This window comes from Cnephaeus nilssonii (assembly GCF_951640355.1).
Source record: "Cnephaeus nilssonii genome assembly, chromosome: 10".
Taxonomy (NCBI): Eukaryota; Metazoa; Chordata; class Mammalia; order Chiroptera; family Vespertilionidae; genus Cnephaeus; species Cnephaeus nilssonii.
Genome location: NC_137081.1, coordinates 29,400,441 through 29,424,057, shown reverse-complemented (window position 1 = coordinate 29,424,057; position 23,617 = coordinate 29,400,441). Strand labels below are relative to the sequence as shown.

Here is a 23,617-nt window from a genome sequence, read left to right as displayed (position 1 = left end):
GTAAGGTCAGTGTAGGGTGTATTTTGGCTTATGTTTTTTAGTATCTTTTTAAATAGAATTTCAGACTTATAAAAATGTTATAAACGTATTGTAAGGAATATCCTATATTCTCTTCGCCCACTTTCAAGGTCATTTTTTAAATTGTTAGACGATAAATTTGTTTTCTGTTTTAAGTCAATGAAAGCTTTATTTTTTTAAAAAGAAATATATGTGGTAAAAATCTGGAAAAGGGTCAATATAGCAAACATTTTTTCCACTATGTCTCTTTACCAATCATTGTACACTTGTTGACTTGCCAGAGTGATGTGAATGCACTGTAATGCTTTGTTCCTAACTCTTGTTAAAGCCAAGTTTTTAATGAGGTGTCTCCCTTCTTTATCTTTTGTACTAACTTGGGGAATGTTGTATTTATGAGAGGGATATTCACCTGCTTGTGGCAGTCCATGGGAAGTGTCGGAAGCTCCTTATGACTTAGGTCCTATCTGGTCTGGCTCTTGACCACCTCTCTGATGTCATCTACTTTATTCTTTTACTGGCTCTTGCTGCCTGGAATGCTCTTCTAGATCTTATATGGCTATCTCCTCATGCATGAGGCTCGGGTATTACTTCTCAAAGAGGTCTTAATTGATCGCTCTCTCCATAATAGTTCCTTCATCTGATAGGAACATTTCACCTGTAAGTAATAGAAAACTTGACTAACAGGGCCTTCAACAAATTGAGGGTTATTTTTCCTCATAGTGTGGTTCAGCCGTAGGATGATCCCAGTGAGGACCGAGGCTCTGTGTCTGTTTTACCTCTGCCATTCTTAGCAAATGCTTCTCTTGGAAACCATCTAACTGGCTTGAAGTCAGTATGCTCATTATTTGAGGCAGGAAGGAGGAGAAAATGAGGTCTTCTTAAATGCTAAATGCAAAAGTATTTCTACAGGATGTCTAGAATACCTTACCTTACCATACCTCTTATTAGGGAGAAGTAGGTCATACTTCTGGCAAAAATAAAAGTGTAATGGTATGTTTGTACAAAGATAGGTTTAGACACTGCCTTTTAAATTATTTTGATCTGCAATCCATAACAGATGCCCTATTTTGTGTCACTGTTTATGAGTAGATATATGTATGTAACTCATTTCACAAACAATGCTTAATCATGATGTTTGCTGCTATTTTCCGTTCTCTATTTCATTTGAAACTTCTGGTTATGACCTTATTACCCTTTTTTTTTGTGTTGTGGACCCTTTAGTAGTCTGAAGCTCTGGATCCTCAAAATAGTATTTTTAAATTCATAAAATAAATGCGTAAGTCAACATCCCAAATATATCATAATGTTGAAATCTAGCTTACAAACTGTTAAACTACACTAGTTTGTTGTAATATAGCAATGCATTTCTTTGTTAGTACTTAATAACATGATTTCGCAGCTGTTCAAAGTAGTGATGGTGTAAATGATATTTTGAGGTATCTTCAACAATTGCATTGTGATATGATATCTGTGATTTTTCTTGGTGCAGTGTCAAAGGTACTGGCAATAATGTTGTTTGTTGTTTATTCATAATAGAAGGGAATGCTAAATTTAACTAGAGGTTAGTAAAATTATTATTTTTTTAAATCCAAGTTCATGAATGTCTGATTATGAACCCCTGATCCAAATTGATTTCAAGGCTCTAAGTTTGTAGTTTTGAGAAAAATACTGGCTTTAGTCCCATCATGATTCATCTCCTAGGGCTAGGGGAGTAGCCTGCTTCCTCAGTGGTGATGGGATTTCTATCCCCTTTAAGGCAGGATTCTTTTAACTGGGAAGAGAGGTGGGGTAGATGGAATTTGGGTAGAGAACAGTATCTTCTACCTTCTCCCCATTCTTTACACTCCCTCCATATTGCTTAATTTCCCTCATAGTACTATCGAATAGAACTTGATGCTTGTCTGTCTCCCCAGTAAAATATAAATTCCGCAAAGGGAGAGACGGAAAATGTGAATTGCTTACTATCATTAACTTGATTTTTTATTTTAACTTGCTAATAAACACATTTCAAAGTTTTCTTAAAGCAATCGTTTTGATTTATAAGATGCATCAGTCCCCTTTGCCCAGTTGGAATGCAAACATATGTTGATTGAATACATTTTTTTCTGGTCTATGTAACCTACAAATGACAAGTGTTGGCTAAGATGTGGAGAAAAGAGAATCCTTGTGCATTTTGGTGGGAATGCAGATTGGTGCAGCCACTATGGAAAACAATATGGAGGTTCCACAAAAAATTAAAAATGGATCTGCTTTATGACCCAGCCATTTCACTTGTGGGTATTTACCTGAAGAAACCCCAAATACTAATTCAAAAGAGTATATGCACCAATATGTTCACTGCAGCATTATTTACAATAGCCAAGATATGGAAGAAAACCAAGTGCCTATCAATAGATAAGTAAATAAAAAAAGCAGTGGTACATATACCCAATGGAATACTACTCGAGCATAAAAAAGAATGAAATCTTACCATTTGTGATAGTATGAATGGACCTAGAGGGTATTATGCTCAGTGAAATAAATTAGAGAAAGAAATATTACATGATTTCACTTATATGTGGAATCTAAAGAAGAAAATAAATGAAAAATCAGAATTAAAACAGATTCATAGACACAGAGAACAGACTGGTGGTTGCCAGAGGTGGGAGGGAGGTTGGAAGGTAAACTAGTACTTTTGGATCCCAGCATTTTGAATCCTAGAAGGAGGTGTTTTGGAACAGATGAGTGGTAGTATCCATGTTAGACTTAGTGTTATTTTGTGTGCTTTAGAAAAAGCTATAGTGCTTAGCTTCATCCAACATTAGGTATGTGGAATATAACAGTAAATGTCTGTTAGTTCCTATGTAAATACTTGTGGTTTTTATTTTTATATTGAATGGCAGTGTTGATAAGCAGAAAGCTATTGACTTTCTAACCAGTGTAAGGTTTGTGAAGAAGCTGTCATTATTTTTTTATTTTTTTAAATACATTTTTATTGATTTCAGAGAGGAAGGGAGAGGGAGAACATCCATGATGAGAATCATTGATTGGCTGCCTCCTGCACGCACTCTAGTGGGGATTGAGCCCACAACCCAGGCATGTGCCCTTGGCCGGAATTGAACCCAGGACCCTTCAGTCCCCAGGCAGACGCTCTATCCACTAAGCCAAACCAGCTAGGGTGAGGCTGTCATTACTTTAGAATATTCTAGAGAAGAGTAAGATGTGGTGTTAGTACTAAAGAAATTAGATTATCACTGAGGTTTAGTAACTGCATTGAAAAATGCACTCTATTATATTTAGGAGTTATCATTCTTAACAGATGATTATTTGTCTTTAAAATGTCACTTACGGTATCTCAATGCCTTTTGGGAGGAAGAGTCTGGCATATCACACATTGTTTGTTGGCATTTAAATTGTACAGTGTTTTTAGTATATTCAGAGTTTTGCATTTCAGAACATTTTCAGCACTCGAGAAAGAAACCCAGTTCTAGGTGGATTCTATAAACTTTTAGGTTAAGTTTTAGAATTGAAAATTACATTTTGATGTGCTGTTTACCATTAGTTAAAATCTTACCAATCCAAAAAAAAAATAAAAATAAAAATCTTGCCTGCTCTGTCTAATGAGACTACAAAAGGAAACTATTTGTATTTCGCCTAGGAGAGTTCATACATTCTGTCATTTTGACTTACTGTTTCTCCTTAAAATTATTTGAATTTAACCATCCTGTTAACTACAAAATACACTTATTTGTTGGCTTTGACAGTGTCACTTGAAGAAGGTTGGATAGGAAATTTTTGGAAGATGCCAAATTCACTTCAGAACCAAACTCAGAGTGGTGGTTCTACTTGTCAGGGAGCTCATTACCAGTGCTTTTTGATATTCCAAGTTTGTAGAAGTCCAACTAACAGGTAAAAATTAAATTTGTGATTGGCTCTTACAAACTTCTATCTATTTTTTTATTACAAGTCTATATGGCATGCTAATTTTCAAAGACCTATTAGCACTTCATTATTATGTTTGGTATGCAGTTTGGCTGAAAGAGGTGTGAATTATGTATTTGGGGTGTCTTGTCATTTCGATTAAGGTGTTTTCAGGCTTTCTTCTTAGACATATCCAATTATTTCCTGTTCATTTGTTCCTTTCTTCATGTCCCTAGGCCTTTCTAAAGCTGTTTTCTGTGAAATGCCCCTTTTGCCTCCCATTCCTAAGGGTTCCCTTTTCTCCTGGGCAAAGTCATTTTTCCAGTTCTGGGAGGTATATTGCCTTGCTCAGGGCTTGAGTTGCTCTTCTATAATAGTACTTAAAGTAGTAATTTATTACCTTTCACTCTGTTTGTTTATAGTTTGCTCTTCCATTGGTCTGAGCCTCCCAGGGTTCCTTTAAATCTTACATGCATCTTAACCAGTCTAACATCACCACTATCTGCTCACCTCTGAGTTGTCTTTAAAAGAGGGTCAGAGCTAGCTGGTATCTCTGCACAGCACAAGATGGAATCTTCCTTACTTGTAATTTATTCTTGTAATTTATTCTTGCTGGTTTTGTGATCTCCCCCCGCAGAAGAAACTTAACTGTCCTGTTTTGGAGGTGTGGCAGAACCCCTTTGCTTTCTTTTGTCTAGTGTTTACATGCTATTTTTTTTACATTTTTCTTTCGGTGTTTCTGTGTTTTAGATCTGTCTCTTGTAGTTGAAGTGTTTTAAAAATCTGGTGTGATAATCTTAGAGATTGAAATTTACCATTTACTAATTTGTCGCTTTCATTTGAATTTATTATTTTTAATAGAGGTATGATTCTAGTCTTTGAATGGTTCTCTTATAAACTAGAACAGTATATCTAACAAGGTCTATCATTCATTGCTACCTTTACTTGTGGAAAATACAAGAATTGTAACTCGGTTTACCAAGCTCCTTGACCTTAAGATATTTATGTCATTTTACTTTAATCAGCTTTTAAAATCTTACTAGATAGTATAATTTTATAGTTAACGTTTATTTACACATCTTTATTTTTTATATTATCAATCTGTAAACTATCAGATTTTATCTGACAAAAACTTTATTCTGAGGAGGTAACTTTTATTTGGTGTGAAATTTTTAATTGGCACCCATAATTCCACTGTCTTCTGGCTTCCATTGTTGCTGCTCATAGCCTGGCAAACAATAATGATCTCCCTCTCTTTGCACATTAAAATTGTCTCTAGCTTTGGTATTTGTAGTTTTATTATGACACTAGTGGCCCAATGCACGGATTCGTGCACATTGAAAGGAAATTAATTAGAAGAAATATTTTAATATTGCTATTTGGCCTTTCTCTGTAATAGAAGTGTCAAAGATGAAAGAAAGTTAGTAAAATGTATATGAAAATGATATATAAATTGATAACAACACGATATAACAACAACAAAGAAATTATATAAAAACAACAAAAACATATAAAAACAACAAAAACATATAAAAACAACATTGATACAAACAATGACTGATAAATTGATTAAACTTTATTCTAATATCTCCCAGTATCCCACATTAAGAGTAAAAACACTTTCAGAGTGCTTGACTAATTTCCCTTGTGATGAAGGATTTACAACTTGAACGTCACACACTCTTCAAATTGAGAGAAAGCAACATATAACTGACCATGTCCAAAAACGGGTTCAGGTAGGAATATTCCTACTCTGTCTAGAGTTTGTCCTTGTGATTTATTAATAGTCATTGCAAATGCTGGCATCACAGGAAACTGTCTTCAAATTAATTTAAATGGGAGGCCAGTGTCAGACGGGGACAAATCAATTCTTGGAATCAGAACAAACTCCCCTTCCACAATCCTGTTAATACTTCAGCTTCAATTATCTTAGGTCGAAATCTTTTGATAACAAATGTAGTACCATTACAAAGACCCCATTTACTATGAAGATTTCTCAGTAGCATGATGATTGCACCTACTTTCAATTTTAATTTATGACACGGCATTCCTGAAGGAGTAATACTATTAAGAAATTCAATGGGAAATTTTTCCTTTTCAGCATCATCCGGTGAATCCATGGAATCATCACTCAGGTGTGAAAATCTCCATCAAGTATATCCAAAATTTCTTCATTTAATTTATGAATGTGCTCCTTTTTTGGACAAAGAATTGCATATTTAGATATATTTTTAATATTATCTATAGATAGATGATTTCCAAAGGTAGCTTCAATAAATAGATCCTTTACAAATCATTTCAGCTTCAGAGGTATGTTGTGCCAATAGCTGGTCTTCACATACATTGTGTTGACTACGACACTGGCTTCTTTTGGCTTCAGAAATACGTTAAGCCAGTAGTTGGTCTTCAGACATATTCTGTCGACCACGACTCTGCTTTCAGCTTCAGAATGTCAACAAAAAACAACTAAATTCACTGTCGACAATGACAGATGGAAATGCAGGCGTGCGATTGGTGCCTGTGAGAGCTTTATATGTATCATGCATGCGCGAGTCAATGTTTATTTTTCAATTACCAGTGTGCGTCATATGTACCGGCTGATGGTTGGTCGGATGGTTGGACGGATGGTCAGTCACGTAGCCACATATACATATGCATGCATGCTAGAGGCCCGGTGCATGAATTTGGGCATGGGTGGGGTCCCTCTGGGTGGCCTGCAGGGATCAGGCCGAAACCCGCAGTCCAGCGCTGCCTGCAGCTCCTACCTGCTGCTCCTGCTCATCCCGGCCCCACTGTGCCTGCTGTGGGCTCGCGCCCAATCAGTCCCAATCAGGAGAGGCTCGAGCTGCTGCAGCAGGGCTTGCCAGCCATGAGCCCTGCATATGGCACCCTCCCAAGGGGAGTGGCCTGTGGGATTGGGCTGAAACCAGCTCTCTGACATCCCCCGAGGGGTCTCGGATTGCGATAGGGTGCAGGCCAGGGTGAGGGACCCCACTGGTGCACGATGGGGCTAGGGAGGGACAGCGGGAGGGTTCCAGGGTGTGTCCGGCCCATCTCGCTCAGTCCTGATCCGCCAGACCACAGCAGCAAGCTAACCTACCCGTCAGAGCATCTGCCCCCTGGTAGTCAGTGCACGTCATAGCGACTGGTCGACCAGTCAACTGTCTGCCTCCTGGTAGTCAGTGCATGTCATAGCAAGTGGTTGAGTAGCCTTTGCATATCATTAGCATATTATGCTTTAATTGGTTCAGTTGTTCTGCCATTCTTTGTATTTGCATATTACCCTTTTATTATATAGGATGTAGATTTGTAGGTGTAAATGGCTTTTTGTTTATCTTGTTTAGGATCATTTGGACCCCTTAAGGTGGTTTGTGTTGTTTTTTTATGGCCTATTGAAAGCACACTTTTATTTAAGTAGTAAAATTGCTTTATTGCCTTACTAGCTTTTTTTTAAAAAAACAATCTTTAATTTTGAGGATATTACAGATGTCCCTTTTTTCCTCCCACAGCTCCTCTCCACCCAGTTCCCACCCCACCCCCAGCACTTGCCACCCTGTTGTCTGTGTCCACAGGTAATGCATACATGCATATAAGATCTTTGTCTAATCTCTTCCCGCACCCCCCACACACTCCCTTCCCTCTGAGAATCATCAGTCTGTTCCATTTCCATGCCCCTGATTTTTATCACATTCACCAGTTTATTTTGTTCATAAGATTTTTTATTCATTTGATTTTTAGATTCACTTGTTGATAGATATGTATTTGTTGTCACTTTGTTCATATTTTTTATCTTTACCTTTTCCCTCTTCTTCCTCTTCCTAAAGAATACCCTTCATCATTGCATATAATACTGGTTTGGTGGTGTGAACTCCTTTAGCTTTTTCTTGCCTGTGAAGCTCTTTATCTGACCTTCAATTCTAAATGAGAGCTTTGCTGGGTAGAGTATTCTTGGTTGTAGGTTCTTACTATTCATCACTTTGAATATTTCTTGCCACTCCCTTCTGGCCTGCATAGTTTGTGTTGAGAAATCAGCCGACAGTCGTATGGGCACTCCCTTGTAGGTAACTAACTGTTTTTCTCTTGCTGCTTTTAAGATTCTCTCTTTGTCTTTTGCCCTTAGCATTTTAATTATGATGTGTCTTGGTGTGGTCCTCTTTGGATTCCTCTTGTTTGAGGTTCTCTCTACTTCCTGGACTTGTAAGTCTATTTCTTTCACCAGGTAGGAGAAGTTTTCTGTCATTATTTCTTCAAATAGATTTTCAGTATCTTGCTCTCTCTCTTCTTCTGGCACCCCCATAATTCGGGTGTTGGTATGCTTGAAGTTGTCCCAGAGGCTCCTTACACTATTTTCATATTTATGGATTCTTTTTTCTTTTTGCCCTTCTGGTTGGATGTTTTTTGCTTCCTCGTATTTCAAATCATTGATTTTATTCTGGGATCCTCTTATCTACTGTTGAATCCCTGTATATTATTCTTTATTTCAGTCAGTGTATGCTTAATTTCTGACTGGTCCTTTTCCATTTTTTGGCATTCTCACTAAGATCCTTGAAAGTCTCACTAAGTTCCTCAGAGGTTTCTAGAAGATTCTTGAGTAATCTTCTAACCATGGTTTTGAATTCTATATCCAGTAGTTTGCTTTCTTCCCCATTTCTTTCATTTGTGATGTTTCTTTATCTCCGCATTTTGGCTGCTTCCCTGTGTTTGTTTCTATGTGTTGGGTAGCTCCTGAGTCTCCTTGAGTTGATAGAGTGGCCTTGTGTAGTAGGTGTCCTATAGGGCCCAGTGGCTCAGGCTCCCCAATCACCTGAGGTGGACACTCTTGGTGCACCCCTTTGTGGGTTGTGTGCTCAGTTTTGTTGTAGTTGAGCCTTGGTTGCTGTGGTTTCACTGGGAGGAATTGACCTCTAGGCCAATTGGTTGTGGGGACCAGCTGCGACTATAGTGGGAGAGCTGTTGTGCAGGAGACACCCTTATGGAGAAGGAAATGCTTCAGTGGAGCTTTGGTGCTCACTGAGTCTGCCCCTTGAGTGTGTTGCTTATGGATGTGAAGGGTTGTAATCTGGTATGGTCTCTCACTGACCACTCGGTACACTGATCGTGGGTCTCCAGTGAGGTACAAAGTCAGCCACTGCTAGGGCCATCCAGCAGGAGCTACAGAGAGATCTGGAGATTCCTCCTCTTTGTATCGATTTTGGAAGTGCCCAGACAAGGCCTAGCTGTGAAGCAAGGCAGGTTGCTGCTGGTGCTGTTTTTGGGTCCTTTTATTAATAGGTTTGGGGCTCCCTGACCCTGCTGCAGCTTGTTTAACAGAGTTTTAGCCTGAGAAAGGACAGAGCATTCATATGCAAAAGCCGTTTCGAACAGCTTGGGTGGGGTTGTAAATTGGGTAGGGCGGGGTCTCAGGGAATAACCAGGGAGGAGCAAACTGAAATGGCTGCCTGTCAGCCCTGCACCAGGGAGGTCCCAGCATGGGAACAATGACCGCTGCAAGCATCTCTGTCTGGAAGAAAGCCACCCCAGCATTCATGCCCTTATGCCAGACAGTCCAGCTTCTCCCAGTATGTGTCTGGGTACCCTAGAGCATTGCCTGGCACTGGAGCTCAGAGGAAGTGGGAGCTGGTAAATTCAGTTCGTGTTGCTAGCCTTTTAAGAGGAGAAACTGTGTCTCCAGCAGGCTGTTTGTCACTCAGCCCTAATCCACACTGGTTTTTACAGTCTGTAGTTCTTACGGCCCGTAGGAACTTCCTTCCCCCACTCTGGGACCATGGGCTGGGGGTCTGGTGTGGGGCTGGGATACTTGGCTCCTCCAGGTGGCCTCCGCAGAGGTGATCTCCCTTCCGATTAAAAGAGGGGCACAATTGGGTGCCAGACCAGCCCCGTTCCTTGCTGCTGCACGTCCTGCCAGTCTCAATGTGCTTTCTTCTTTACCTCTCTAATTGTAGTACTTCCACTCAGCCAGCTTTCCCACGGTTCTGGATGATAGTTGTTCTGTATTTTAGTTGTAACTTTGATAAAGTTGTGGGAGGCAGCAAGTACAGGCGTTTACCTATGCCACTATCTTGGTTCTCTTCCTTCTTACGTTTTTGGGTTTATTTCTTTCACCAACTCTAGAAAATTTCCAGCTATTCAATGTTTAGCTATGCTTTTGCCGTGTCTTTACTCTTACACTTCCTAAATTCTGATTAAACATATGTTTGATCTTCTTACATTATTCCCTGTGTATCTTCTTTATTTTTAATCTCTTGGCCTTTTTGTGCTGCATTCTGCATAATTTCTTCTATTCAGTCTTAATGCTTTGCTAAAAGTTCTGTTTGATTCTTTTCCAAGTCAATGTCAATTTGAAATGTGATATTCATACAGTGGAATACTACTCACCAGTAAGAAAGTATACACTCATCCACATGAATGAATCTCATGGTATCATACTGAGTCAAAGATGCTTTATACAAAGGAGTGTATACTCTGTAGCTCAATTCATATGAAATGGTGGAATAAGTAAAACTAATCTCTGGTGAGAAACATTAGAACAGTGGTTTTAGAATTGGGAAGAGCACAAGGAAACTTTTTGGGTGATATTCAGTCCTATATAATAAAAGCCTAATATGCTAAGTGTCCAGTCCATTCAACCAATCAAAGTGTACTATGCTTAATGATATGCTAAGGCCGCTCAACCACTTGCTATGACGTGCACTGACCACCAGGGGGCAGGCTCTCTGGTAGGTTAGCTTGCTGCTGGGGTCCAGCCAGTCAGGACTGAGCGAGATGGGCCGGACATGCCCTGGAGCCTTCCCGTGATTCCTCTTCGACTGGTCAACCTACCGTGTTGCTACCTGGCTCCGATCATGCACCCATGGGGTCCCTTGGCCTGGACTGTGCCCTTTCACAATCTGGGACTCCTCGGGGGATGTTGGAGATCCGGTTTCGGCCCTATCCCGCAGGCCAGGTCGAGGGACTCCATTGGTGCACCAATTCGTGCACCGGGCCTCTAGTATCTTGATAAGGATTTAGGTTACACAGGTACTGTGTATTTGTCAAAACTCATTGAGTTTTATACTTAACATTTTTACATTTCACTGTATGTAAATTTAACTGAAAACATGAAACAGTTTGAACACTAGTTGATAATACGCACAAAGTGTAATGAAGTCTGCAACTTACTTTGAAATGCATCAAAATAGGATGGACAGAGGGATGCATAGATGAGTAGATATGGGAACATGTGTGGTAAAGGAAATGTAACACACTTCTTAGTTGTAAAAGTTACAGGTGATGGGATTATGGGTATTGAACAATTCTCAAGGTTTTTTTTGAAAATTTTCCTAATAAACTGTTGGGGAAGGTACTGTGAGAAAAGAAAAATAATTAAAATGAAGGAAATTGGATTTGTTCAACTAGCCTATTTTATAACTTTTGTCCAAATTATATTTGGCCTAGCTGGGGTGGCTCAGTGGTTGAGCATTGACATACGAACCAGGATGTCAGGGTTCAATTTCTGTTTAGGGCACATGCCCAATTGCAGGCTTGATCCCCAGTAGGGGGTGTGCAGGAAGCAGCCAATTGGTGGTTCTCATCATTGATGTTTCTATCTCTCTTCCTCTCCCTTACTGTCTGAAATCGATAAAAATATATTTAAATATATATACTTGTGACCATTTTAAAAAGAATGGTAATTGCAATCTTGTTGACTTGGATATGGCTATTATTATTATGACATGTATTATTTGTATTTGTCATTATTGAGCTGAGAAAATTTTCAAGGTTAAAAGGCTTTGAGAACCACTGGTCCTTACTTAGTGTGTCAAAGACCTTTTGTAGCTCATTCTCATTACTGTGTTTATCCATTTATATATACACTAGAGGCCTGGTGTACGAATTCGTGCATAGGTGGGGTCCCTCTGGGTGGCCTGCAGGGATCAGGCCGAAACCTGCAGTCCAATGCTGCCTGCATCTCCTACCTGCCGCTCCCGCTCATCCCGGTTCTACTGTGCCTGCCACGGGCTAGCGCCCAATCAGTCCCAATCAGGAGAGGCTTGCTCTGCCACAGTAGCGCTCGCCAGCCATGAGCCCTGCGTGTGGCACCCTCCCAAGGGGAGTGGCCTGTGGGATTGGGCTTAAACCAGCTCTCTGACATCCCCCGAGCGGTCCTGGACTGCGAGAGGGTGCAGGCCAGGCTGAGGGACCCAACTGGTGCATGATTGGGCCGGGAAGGGACTGCGGGAGGGCTCCAGGACATGTCCGGCCCATCTCGCTCAGTCCCGATTGGCCGGACCCCAGCAGCAAGCAATCTACCCGTCGGAGCATCTGCCCCCTGGTGGTCAGTGCATGTCATAGTGACTGGTTGACCAGTTGACTGTCTGCCTCCTGGTGGTCAGTGGACATCATAGCAAGTGGTTGAGCGGCCTTAGCATATCATTAGCATATTACGCTTTGGTTGTTCGGTTGTTCTGTCGTTTGGTCTATTTGCATATTACCCTTTTATTATATAGGAAGGATAAGTAAAAGATCCACTGCTCAGTTTAGGAGAAAGATTTTTGTTAATACTATACTTCAATCTGTTGGTCCATCTAAGGTATTTGACTTCGTTTTCAATGTATTTGCATGTTTATGCTACATCTTAGCAATGTTTACGGCTCTGTTAGTGCATAAGATTTAGCAAAAGGCCTAAAGCATAATGCTAAAGTTTTGTCTTTTGCCAGAATGGAGTGGTATAATAGCTATGTTGTTCCACTGCAAATTGTTGGGTGAAGTGTTGAATTGATTCTACATCCTCTGAAGTTCATTGTTAGGTGGTTGCATCTCCTATTATTGTAAGACTTGTGCCCAACTTCTTACAATGTTTGAGAAAGGAATTCTCCATTCTGTAAATCTAAAAGCAGAATCATGGAGGATATACTAGTATAGAGTTACTGTGGGCATTTCTCAAAATGGGTGGGAGACAGGGTTTGTTTTATATCTTCATCTTGGAAAGATACAATTTTTTTTTGATATCTCACACCAAGTTAGAATTGGCAGATGCCTTAAAGAATGAATCAATGAAACGTAGTTTGACACATTTAGGTCAAGGATGATTTACTCTATGTCCAGAAGCTTAGTGTTTCTTAGTTCTGATAAAAGTGGTATCTACATGGACAGAGTGTTTAAAAAGCAAGTGGTGATGACTCTTTGAAAACAATCAAAAGCAACAGTCGTCTTCATGGTTTCAAAAATAATACATTTGAGTGCTTACTCTTTTTATAAAAGACTATTAGGGAGGATGTCAAACATATACAAAAATCAAATCATATAATGAACCTCAGTGTACCTAGACCAGTGATGGGCAACCTTTTGAGCTTGGTGTATCAAACTTCGCCAAAAAACTGAGCATAACTTGGGTAGTGTGTTACTTTGAGGAAAAAACATTACTTCGCAAATGTTTCATCCTCAGGAGCAGCAAATGTTTCATCCTCGGCATGCGGCCGCCTCAGAATTGAACCTGGGACCTTTCAGTGCTGACACGCATGTCATAGGTTCACCATCACTGACCTAGACCTACCCTTACCACCCACACCCCCATTTATTTTGAAGCAAATTTCTGTAAATATTTTACTCTGCTTCTCTAAAAGAGAACTCTTTAAAAACTGATATGATTTTAAAAAAATAGTTCCTTAATATCTATGAATACCCAGTTAGTGCTCATATTTTCTATACTTGCATTTGGTTGATGTGTCTCTTAAAATTGAATATGTAAGTTCTTTCTCCTTTTCCCTTGCAATCATCTTACTATGTTTTCTAAGTGTTTTTCAGTTGACTTTCATAACTTAATGAAATATATTTTTTTTCCATTTTATAGATGAGGAAAGCTAAGGCTTTGATAGACAAAAATTTTGTTCAAGGTTACGTGGTTTATAGTGGAGCCAGGATTTGATTGAAATAGGTGCTCTTTACCATGCCCCTCTCTTCTCTACTGTTAACATTGAGGCGATTTTTTTCTGGACTTTTTTTCCTTCTTCTACGTATATATAGACAAATATGCACACCCCCCCCCCAAAGCTTTTTTCATATCCTTCAGGACTCAGCTTAAAAGTACCACTTCAGAGAGATATTACCTGCTTATTTAACCACTAGAGGCCTGGTGCACGAAATTCGTACACTTGGGCAGGGGGTCCCTCAGCCTGGCCCGCGCCCTCTTGCAGTCCGGGAGCCCTGGGGGGATGTCCGACTGATGGCTTAGTGGGCCTAAGCCGTCAGTCAGACATCCTTAGCATTGCCACGGAGGCAGGAGAGGCTCACCAGCTGTGAGCCTGGCTTCTGGCTGAGCGGCGCTCCCCCTGTGGGAGCACACTGACCACCAGGGAGCAGCTCCTGCATTGAGTGTCTGCCTCCTGGTGGTCAGTGCACATCATAGTGACCTGTCATTCCACCATTCGGTCATTTGCATATTAGCCTTTTATTATGTAGGATACACTGTAGATGAGGCCCCCTAGAACCATAAGAAATGCAAAAAATTCATTGTTAACTCATTCTTGAATTGTCCCCACTTAAAATCAAATCCCGCCACCCCCCCGTGGGGCGTGTGCTGCACCTTGGGCACCACTGGGTTTGACACTTATTCTCTCTGAGCTTCATTTCTGAATACATAAGCATATACCGTTTGAATTGTAATCTCTTCTCTGCCTACCTCACTGGGTTGTTATGAGGAGGTTCTGAGCTAATAAACCTAGAAATGTTTCATCCAGTGAGTGATGTCTAAACGGGAAGGGATTGTTATTTTTAAGCTCACGGGTACCCTCACAGGTTGCAGGTGCTGATTAGGGGAAGAGGGCATGATTGTTTCCTGGGACTGTAGCTATGGAAGCTTTGCAGAGGGTTCAGCAGGCATCGGAGGGGCGGGCTCTGGCCAGCGGTCCGGTAGCAGTGATCGTCCCTGGAGGCACTGGCGGGGGCGGGGGGCAGGATGTTAGGGGGGCGCTAGGGAAATGGCAAGGCCGAAGGGGGAGTAACTGTCAAACCTTCCCGCTTGGCGCCATTCTTCAAATTGTACATGGCTGTTTCGCAGCTGTACCTGTTCAGGGCGGGGCTCCAATTTCCTGGAGCGGGGTGGGGGCCGGGCCAGGGAGGAGCCAGGTGGGCTAGGAGGGTTCGGAGCTCTTCTGCTGTGGAGACAGCGCTGCTGCTGTTGGAGGGAAGGGTCTGACCCTGGGGGACCACTCAGGCCTGCCTCCACCCAGGTCTGGAGTTGTAGGGAGGAGAGGCGTGGCCGGCCCCAGTGGAGGGGGCCGGCAGTGGCGGGCGGCAGGCCGGGGGCCTCGGGGGCACTGACGGGTGGTTGTTGGCGTGCTATTGTTATGAGTGCCCTTGGCAGTGGTGGCGGGAGAAGAGATCAGGAGGGAGAAGAGATCAGGAGTCAGAGGTGCAGGCTGCAGCTACCCCTGAGGCTGGGTCTTCTCCCTGTCCGTTCAGCCTCCCCGTCCCCCCGAGGGTGCGGGGGCAGGGGTAGGGTGTCCATGCAAGGGGATTGGAAGAGCTCCCCGTGGCCGCTTCTTGGCAGTCCGGTCTCCTGAAGGGCAGGCACTCTCCTCAGAACCCCGGGAACTTGGCTCTGTCCACCTGCTCCCTGCTTGCAGGCGCAGCCTCCTGCTGGTCTGTCAGTATGCAAATTGGTCGTTACTGGGACACCGGAGTGGTCAATTAGCATATTCCCTCTTTATTAGATAGGATAAGTAGTTTTTTGCTTACTCCTTCCTGTTATTTTCTGCTTGGTATTTTTCTCCTACTCTATCCTGCATGGCTTTGACCACAATGTGGACAGGGATTGTTTTATATCTTCATCTCTGAAAGATACAAAGAAAATAACATTATTTTCTTTCTTCCAAATTGAATGTAAACTCCCATCGAGGCAAATATTATGCCTGTTGTTGCAGGAATTAAGGATGTTCTGCCCTTCTATATTAGTACGATATATACAAATCTACTTTTGTTTTTAACAACCTAAATGTGCCATAGGAGTTGCTGCAATGTGCCTATTTAACCATTTAACCTCTCCTGAGAACATTTGGATCTTCTCTAGGTTTTCCACTCTGACATAACTGCAGTGAGCCTCTTGATTATATGTATCTTTGCAAACTTGTACAAGTATTTCTTTAGGTTAAATTCCTAGAAGATTCTTACAAATGGTATTGCTAGATTCTAAGGACATGAGTGCCAGTTATTAATTATGATATGTGTGAGAGTCATGTAAAGATTGCAAAGGATCAAGTGATTTGTAATGAGAGCCAAAAGAAAAAAAAAAAGAAAAGAAAAGGTATAAACCTGTGTTAGTTCTCAAACTAAGGGGCTTAAAAAAAATAGTTTCTTTCCCTTAACCCCATTCTGATGGGGCACAGGAATCAGTATTTAAAAAAACTTAGGTTTGTGAACAGCGGCTTTAATATTTCTCTTGAGGTAAAAATCATACTATTTGTAACATGTAGGGCACTTTAGAGTGTATGGCATTCTAAATGTGGGTGTATGCTTTTTAACCTTTGAGAAATATTTTCAAAGACTAGTATTTTGGGAATATGTGTATACGAACACCAACTTAAATTATATGTGGATTTTTGACTGTACATCCTACCCCCAGTGTTGTTTAAGAGTCAACTCTACTGAATTCAGGTATAATTCCTGTGTCTTAACATGATCTTAAATAAAAATTTGGCACTGTGCATTGTTTATCTTGTGTTAAAGTTACACTCTGTATCTTTTCTCCCCAACTTGGAGTTAAATTTTATGGTATTCTTTCCCCTGAACCAGCTGCAAACAGTAATGTTTGTTCTAAAGATTTTACAGGTTCTAACACCTGATAAAAGGCTGCCTATCTGATACTTCAAGAAGTTTGTATCAATCTATGATTATCACAATGTTGAAATATTTTTTTATTGTGCCAAGGCAGGTGTAAACTTTCTTTTATGAGCTATGTTAAAGAAATTAACCCCTTTGATTTTATTATGATGGAGTTCATAGCAGTGACAAGAACAATGCATTAAAGAAAATATTCTGAAAACAATGCCTGTGTGTATTCCTATGCTCTAAAGGTCATTTACGAAACATAAAATTGTTTTTGTCTACAGGTAGAAACTTTTCCCTTTTGTAGGTAGCACCTTTCTGTCTTCTACAGGATATTTTGTAATTTGACTTTCAAGAACTGATTTCTTACCCAGCAGGAATCTCTCTGTCCATTGGTACAGGAGAGGCATTTAAAAATCATTCTTTCCTCTCAATAGCTCTTCCCTCTTGATAATCCCTATGTCTAATAGTGGTGTTACGAGATCTTCATAAGGAAGAATTTTAAAAGCATTCCATGTAAGCCCTGGCTGGTGTGGCTCAGTTGGTTGGGCATTCTCCCAAGCACCAAAGGGTTGGTTGGATTCCCAGTCAGGGCACATGCCTAAGTTGTGAGCTTGATCCCTGATAGGGGGATTGCAGGAGGCATAAGTATTAGGTTACAGTATTATAAACTTTAAAGCTGAATTGTGTTTTTAGAGACCATCTAGTCCAGTGATTTTTTTCAACCGGTTTTCTGCAAGAATTTTTAAAACAGGCAATACCTGACTACTTAGTCAGGGACACTGACTTTTTCTCTTAGATTGTCAGATAAAAAAATGACAATAGCCAACACAACAGTAGCCGTCCTGTGTGAATGAATCATAATTATACCTATTTTTTTTTTTTTTTTGGTCAGATAGGCCAAAAGTATATTTTTTGGTATGCCAGAATTTTAGTAATTAATGTGTGCCATGAGATGAAAAATGTTGAAAATCCCTTACCTATTTAATAACTGTTCCCTCTTATCTTTTCATTCCTGGTTAGTTAGAAAAGAACATTTTTAAGAAGATGTACTAAAAATGCTAGTGATAAGCTGACTTCTATCCTCACTGACTGGCTAATTATGGTAGCCAGCAAGATTGAGACCTGTTAAGTCTATGAGCCATCTTCAGCACCTGGGCTAAAATGTTACTCTAGTCTATCTTTACGATCTTAAGAAGAGAGAAAAAAAACAACAAAAAACTCTATGAAGTACAATTAGTATCCTGAAGTATTATATAAGCTATAAGACAATTTATATTTGGGGATGAGTTGATCTGTGTTTTAGAAGTGGTTGGTCTAGGTAGGCAATATGTGATCAACTGATTGATCATTATATTACAGTGTTCTACAAAATAGACGTTAGGTGCCAGTCATGGACACAAGATCTCTGGCAAATTCAGTATATCCAGTATATCATTCTCTGTAGTCTTACGTTTTTAGGCAGTAAGAACTTCATTTCTTACAGACAGAATTTGGATTACGAGAATTGCTTTTTTTTTTTAATGAACATGTTTCTGGGATATAGAAACCTTTGCAAAGGAAACAGTTTTTAAGTTTTTCTCCAGTTTTTAGTAATTAGACTATAAGATTTAAAAAATGAAAATGAGAAAACAATCTGCTAATAATTGATTTTTTTTCTGGTTATTTTTATCCACTGTCATCTTCTAGTGTTAAAATTACAATATACATAATTGTGTAAAGATATTTTTAAATATGGAAATATGTACATGATACAAAGTGTAAAAGGCCTCAAAGGATCCTGTTCTTCCAAGATACATCATTCTGTGCCCAGCATTTTGCTTAACAAAAATATTGACAAATAGTTTCATTTTTAGTGTATATAGCATTTTCCTTCTCATTGCAGAGTTAAATAAAACTCAAGGTTATCTTTTTCCAGTTTTATAACTTGTTTTGAAAATTGTGCAGTAGTATTTTTTCTTCTGTTTCTTTTATTAAACACGTTCTCCCTGTTTTCTTCACTTAGTTGTTTAAGACATATATTCAGTTTTAATAACTTCCTCTGCCTTGTAGTTTAATTTTTAATTTTGCTTTTGGTTATTTTTTTTTCCTTTGAGCACAAAAGATCATCTTCTCGGAAAGCCATTGTGATATCTTTTGCTTGTGCTTTAGGAATTGTTTGTCTAGCTGGTCTTAATTTTGGAGTTGCTGTTTCTCTTACTGCTTCTCTTCCTTTCATTCTGTAGGTACTTTGATCTTTTGTTGCCTTCACTCCACAGTTCTGAATTTTTTCAAGGAACAGGTCATTGATAGGAACCTTCAAGATTATCTTCTTACTGCGCAGAAGTTGGTTTTCGGCTCTTGAAATTTCAATCGTTGCACTGTTGATATTTGGCTCTTGAAATTCCTTGGTCTTTGCCTCTTTTCAAAGACCAAATTTGCATCTGGCAAATTTTCTTTTATGATTTAGGGTATTGCCAGCTTTTCTCTAGTTTGATGATAAGTGAAGTTTTATTTTGAAAAATTTTAAATGTTTTTATTGAATTTTAGAAAGGAAGAGAGAGGGATAGAGATATAGAAACATTGATGACAGAGAAACATTGATCGGCTGCTTTCTGTAGGCCCCCTGTTGGGGATCGAGCCTGAAACCTGAACATGTGCCCTGACAGGGAATTGATCCTGCCTGGAAATCGATCCCATGACCTCTTGGCTTATGGATGGACACTCAACCACTGAGCCACCCGGGCCAGGCTATTTTGAATTTTTAAGTGTTTATTCATTTTCCTTGATTTCAGGGAGGAGGGGGAAAAAGAGCCTTTACCCTGCTGTCTCCTTATTTTAGGTTTGCAATAAGTATTTGGGTTAAATAAAAAAATGTTTTGAATCAAGTGCTTATATTCAAGAGATATTGGAGAACCTATTATGGGCTTAGTTAATGTGTGAACTAGACAACTGTGAACCTCAAGTTCTATTGAACCAGAAAAAAGGATGTTTCTAAGAGAGTTAACAGCACAAATTGTGTCGAGTTAATTGCTGGGCTTACTACTCAAAAGAATAATACCATTTGTGAAAATAATGCCAAAATTAATCTCATTGACTCTTGCCAGATGGCATCTAAGGTAGATTCTCAAGGCATATTACAATTATAAAATGTGGGCGTTGGCATCAATTTGTGTGTCCATTGTTGAATTTAGTTAAGTGTCGGGTGACACTTGAAAGATCAAGTGTTTGCTGTAGGCACTTTAGTTTTTCATATGCACTGTGTAAATGAATGTATAGTGTAAAAGTTACTCAGCGTTTAGACTCTGGTGGGTCAGTTGTATTCTTTTTCCACCATTAAATGGTTAGATGTCAACAGATCAGTAAAGAGAAAGTGATTTAAATTCATGTTTTGGAGCAGAATGGCAAGTATAGTATGCACTGGCATTCTGGAAAGCTGGATTCAGCTGAAAGGTATGTCCCTAAATAGATGTGTGCTATGGAGCAATTCACTCTGGATTAGAATTTCCTCTTACAGAAATAAGGTAATCACAGCAGGTGTGGATTTGGCACTTTAGTTTATGGATTCTTCTCTCATATAAGTTCTTCGTGCCCTGGGCAGTCATCCTTGTCTTTTTTTTTTTTTTTTTTTCAGTGACTTAGGACTTAATATCAAGCTTTTATGTGAAAAATCTTGGTGATTATTTTCACAGAAATGAAGGTGTATAAGTGATTAGAAGAGTAATATATTTCAGGACTTTATGGTCAGGATTATTAACAACTAGACTTAAAACTTCTAGTATCAGCATTAGAAGATAGTCTATTACAGTGGTCGGCAAACTGTGGCTCGCGAGCCACATGCGGCTATTTGGCCCCTTGAGTGTGGCTCTTCCACAAAATACCACGTGTGGGCGCGCACGTACAGTGCGATTGAAACTTCATGGCCCATGCGCAGAAGTTGGTTTTCGGCTCTCGAAATTTCAATCGTTGCACTGTTGATATTTGGCTCTGTTGACTAATGAGTTTGCCGACCACTGGTCTATTAAGATGGAGTCTTTAGTTCCTATTTGTTTCAGGTTATTAAAGCACAAATTCTAGCAGCATAGTTTTTATATTACTGTGCATGTGTTTTAAAAATTAATAAAATATGGTAGGCATAAGTAATTGGTCAGTACAGAATCTATCCTATATAATAAAGAGCTAATATGCAAATGGTCATCACGCCATAACAGCTCCAACATTCAACACTGGGGAGAGAGGATTGGGAATCAGCCAGGCACAAATGAGCTCGCGAGAGAGGAATGGGGACCAGCCAGGCTGCGGCCCGTGAGAGGGACAAGCCGCCTGCCCTGTGGTCCCAGGCGCCAGCTTCTGCGGCTATGATTCGGGAAGGGACAAACCGCCCGCCCCGCGGTCCCGGGCACCAGCGCCTGTGGCCCGGGCGAAGCTGCCCGCCCACGGTCCCCTCTGGCCGCGGCCGGCCCGAGTCCTGGGTGCCTGCAACTGGCCAGAGAAGGGAATCCTGGGTCCTGGGTGCGGGGCAAGGCAGAGGCAGTTAAGGGCGATCAGGCCAGCAGGGGAGCAGTTAGGGGCGATCAGCCAGGCAGGCAGAGGTGGTTAGGGGCCATCAGGCAGGCATAGGTGGTTAGGGGCGATCAGGCAGGCAGGCAGAGGGGTCGGGGCAGTCAGGCGGGCAGGCAGTTGAGCGTTTAGGAGCCAGCCATCATGGATTGCGTGACGCAGTCGGTCATCCCCTAAGGGGTCCCAGATTAGAGAGGGGAGGGTGCGGGCCGGGCGGAGGGACTGCCCCCTCCCCGTGTGCACGAATTTCGTGCACAAGGCCTCTAGTCTATACTAATAAAGAGCTAATATGCTAATGGTTGGAACACCGTAACGGGTAACAACCAGGTCATTAGCATATTATCTGGGGCATTGCTTCGGAGATAGAGTGGAGGCGGAGAGGGCAGGGATGAGAGCCCATAGCACCCCCCCTCACCAGTCCTTCGCCACCCACCACTCGCACTCTGAGTGCCCCGCAGCCCACCTGCCAGGGGAAGGAGCCCAGCGCAGCACACGGGAGGCTTCCACGCTCTCCTCCGGTGCCATGACAGGGTGGTGCCACAACGTTGCTTCAGAGACAGGGCAGAAGCGAGGAGGCACCCAGAGAAGGTGGGATCAGCCCAATGTGACTCGAGGGACTGAGGGTGGGGTTTGAAGTGGCCAGAGAAGGCCAGAGGGTTTGGGGTCTGGGCCAGGCATGCTGGAGCTCTGCGTGGACGGGTTCAGGTGTCAAGGCAGGGCTGCAGGTGGGTGGGCAGCGCTGCGTGACTTCACGCACTGGGCTCCTAGTATATATAAAATGGTAATATGCTAAGTGTCCGTTTGACCGGTTGCTATAATGTGCACTGACCACCAGGGGGCAGATGCTCAACACAGGAACTGCTGTGATGTGCACTGGTCATTTACAGAGAAACGGCACCGCGGACCTGGCGCCCACAAAGCAACACTCAACTTCCCCCAAGTGAGACACAGGCCCCACCAGCACACCAGAGCAACACCCCACCAAATCGCAGCCGACACTGCCAAGACCCCATGGCGCAAAATGCAGCCCACAGCCCAGCCCAGCCCGGAAACAGTGGCTGTGGGCACTGGGCAATGACATCATGAAGCAATGCCTGGCTTCCTCTCCCTAGCGACTAGCATCCTTGCACTTTCTTCAGCCCAGGAACAAGACTTGCTTTATAGCCAGATGTAAACATTTTACACTGTAACCAAATGTCTGTGAAGCGTTTTTCTGTGCCTCATCTCATTTGATCCTCACAGAAGTCCTGGAGTAGGTAGATAGGAGACTTGATAGAATACTATTTTCTTTTCATTAGCCTGGAAAATGGAGATTTAGAAAGCTTAGAAACTTGACCCGACTGAAAAGAAGTAAGAAATGGTGGACCTTAAAAATGATTAGGTTTTCTCACTGCAGAGTATAGTCAAATACCGCTGCAGTTAAATAGTTTACCCTTTGTTCTTGGGTGATCTACAATAATAATCTGCTTCATGTTGATATTTGTTGCTGTATTGCTGACAATTACCTGAAAGAGAAGTTGGGGTGCTTCACTGGGCTGGAAAAAGTTTAGCTAAATCAGCAGGATTAATTAAGCAAGTTTATTCTATATATATATAAAAGACTAAGTTGACTCTCACATATGTGATACATAAAAGCTCTTGCTGGCACCAATCGCATGCATGTGTTTTGATCTGTCATTGGTCGTGAATTTGGTTGACACTTCTATTATAAAGAAAGGGCGAATAGCGATATTAAAATATTTCTTCTAATTAATTTCCTTTCAACGTGCACGAATTCTTGCACTGGGCCACTAGTATTCATATAATAAGAATGAAATCATTGTATGTTGCAAACTTTTGGTTCTTATATGGAGCCAAAGGGCAGTTAAATTTTGGTTGAAGTTGAGGTAGTTGTGATCTCTGGAGAGGATAGGTCAGGATTCAGAGGACTGGTTCTTCAACACATGACTTGCTTTATTGGGATTTGTCTCTTATGTAAGGGGTTGAACTTGATTATCCTCAAGGGTCCCTTGCAGCTCTGGATTTGTTGATACCTGGCAGAGGGGAGAGATCCTATATGTATAATGTTAATCTTATATTTACTTTTGGGAATTCAGATTTCAAAGTTTAACCAAGTCTGGCGTCCTTCTTTAAAGATCAACTTATGCTTTAAAAGCAGGTAGCACTTTGATTAACTGTCTTGCCACATTTTCTTAAATCTCAAGAATTATTCCCTAACTAGAGGCTCAGTGCATGACATTGTGCACTTGGGGGGGGGGGTGTCCCTCAGCCCAGTCTGCGCCCTTTAAGAGTCCAAGAGCCCTCAGGGGATGTCTGACTGATGCCTTAGAACCGCTCCCCGCAGGGAACAGGCCTAAGC

At 41.2% G+C, this 23,617-nt stretch overlaps 1 protein-coding gene across 17 annotated transcripts in view; it reads left to right on the top strand.

Moving 5' to 3' along the window:
* TRIP12 (thyroid hormone receptor interactor 12) overlaps positions 1-23,617 on the top strand; it is a 137,763-nt gene that overhangs the window by 13,035 nt on the left and 101,111 nt on the right. Inside the window, exon 2 of one of the 17 annotated variants that reach the window (XM_079783031.1) lies at positions 7,428-7,490. The exons of the other annotated variants lie outside the window; for them this stretch is intronic. The gene's annotated coding sequence lies outside the window, so the exon portion shown is untranslated. The remainder of the gene's footprint in view (positions 1-7,427; positions 7,491-23,617) is intronic. 17 annotated transcript variants of the gene reach the window in all.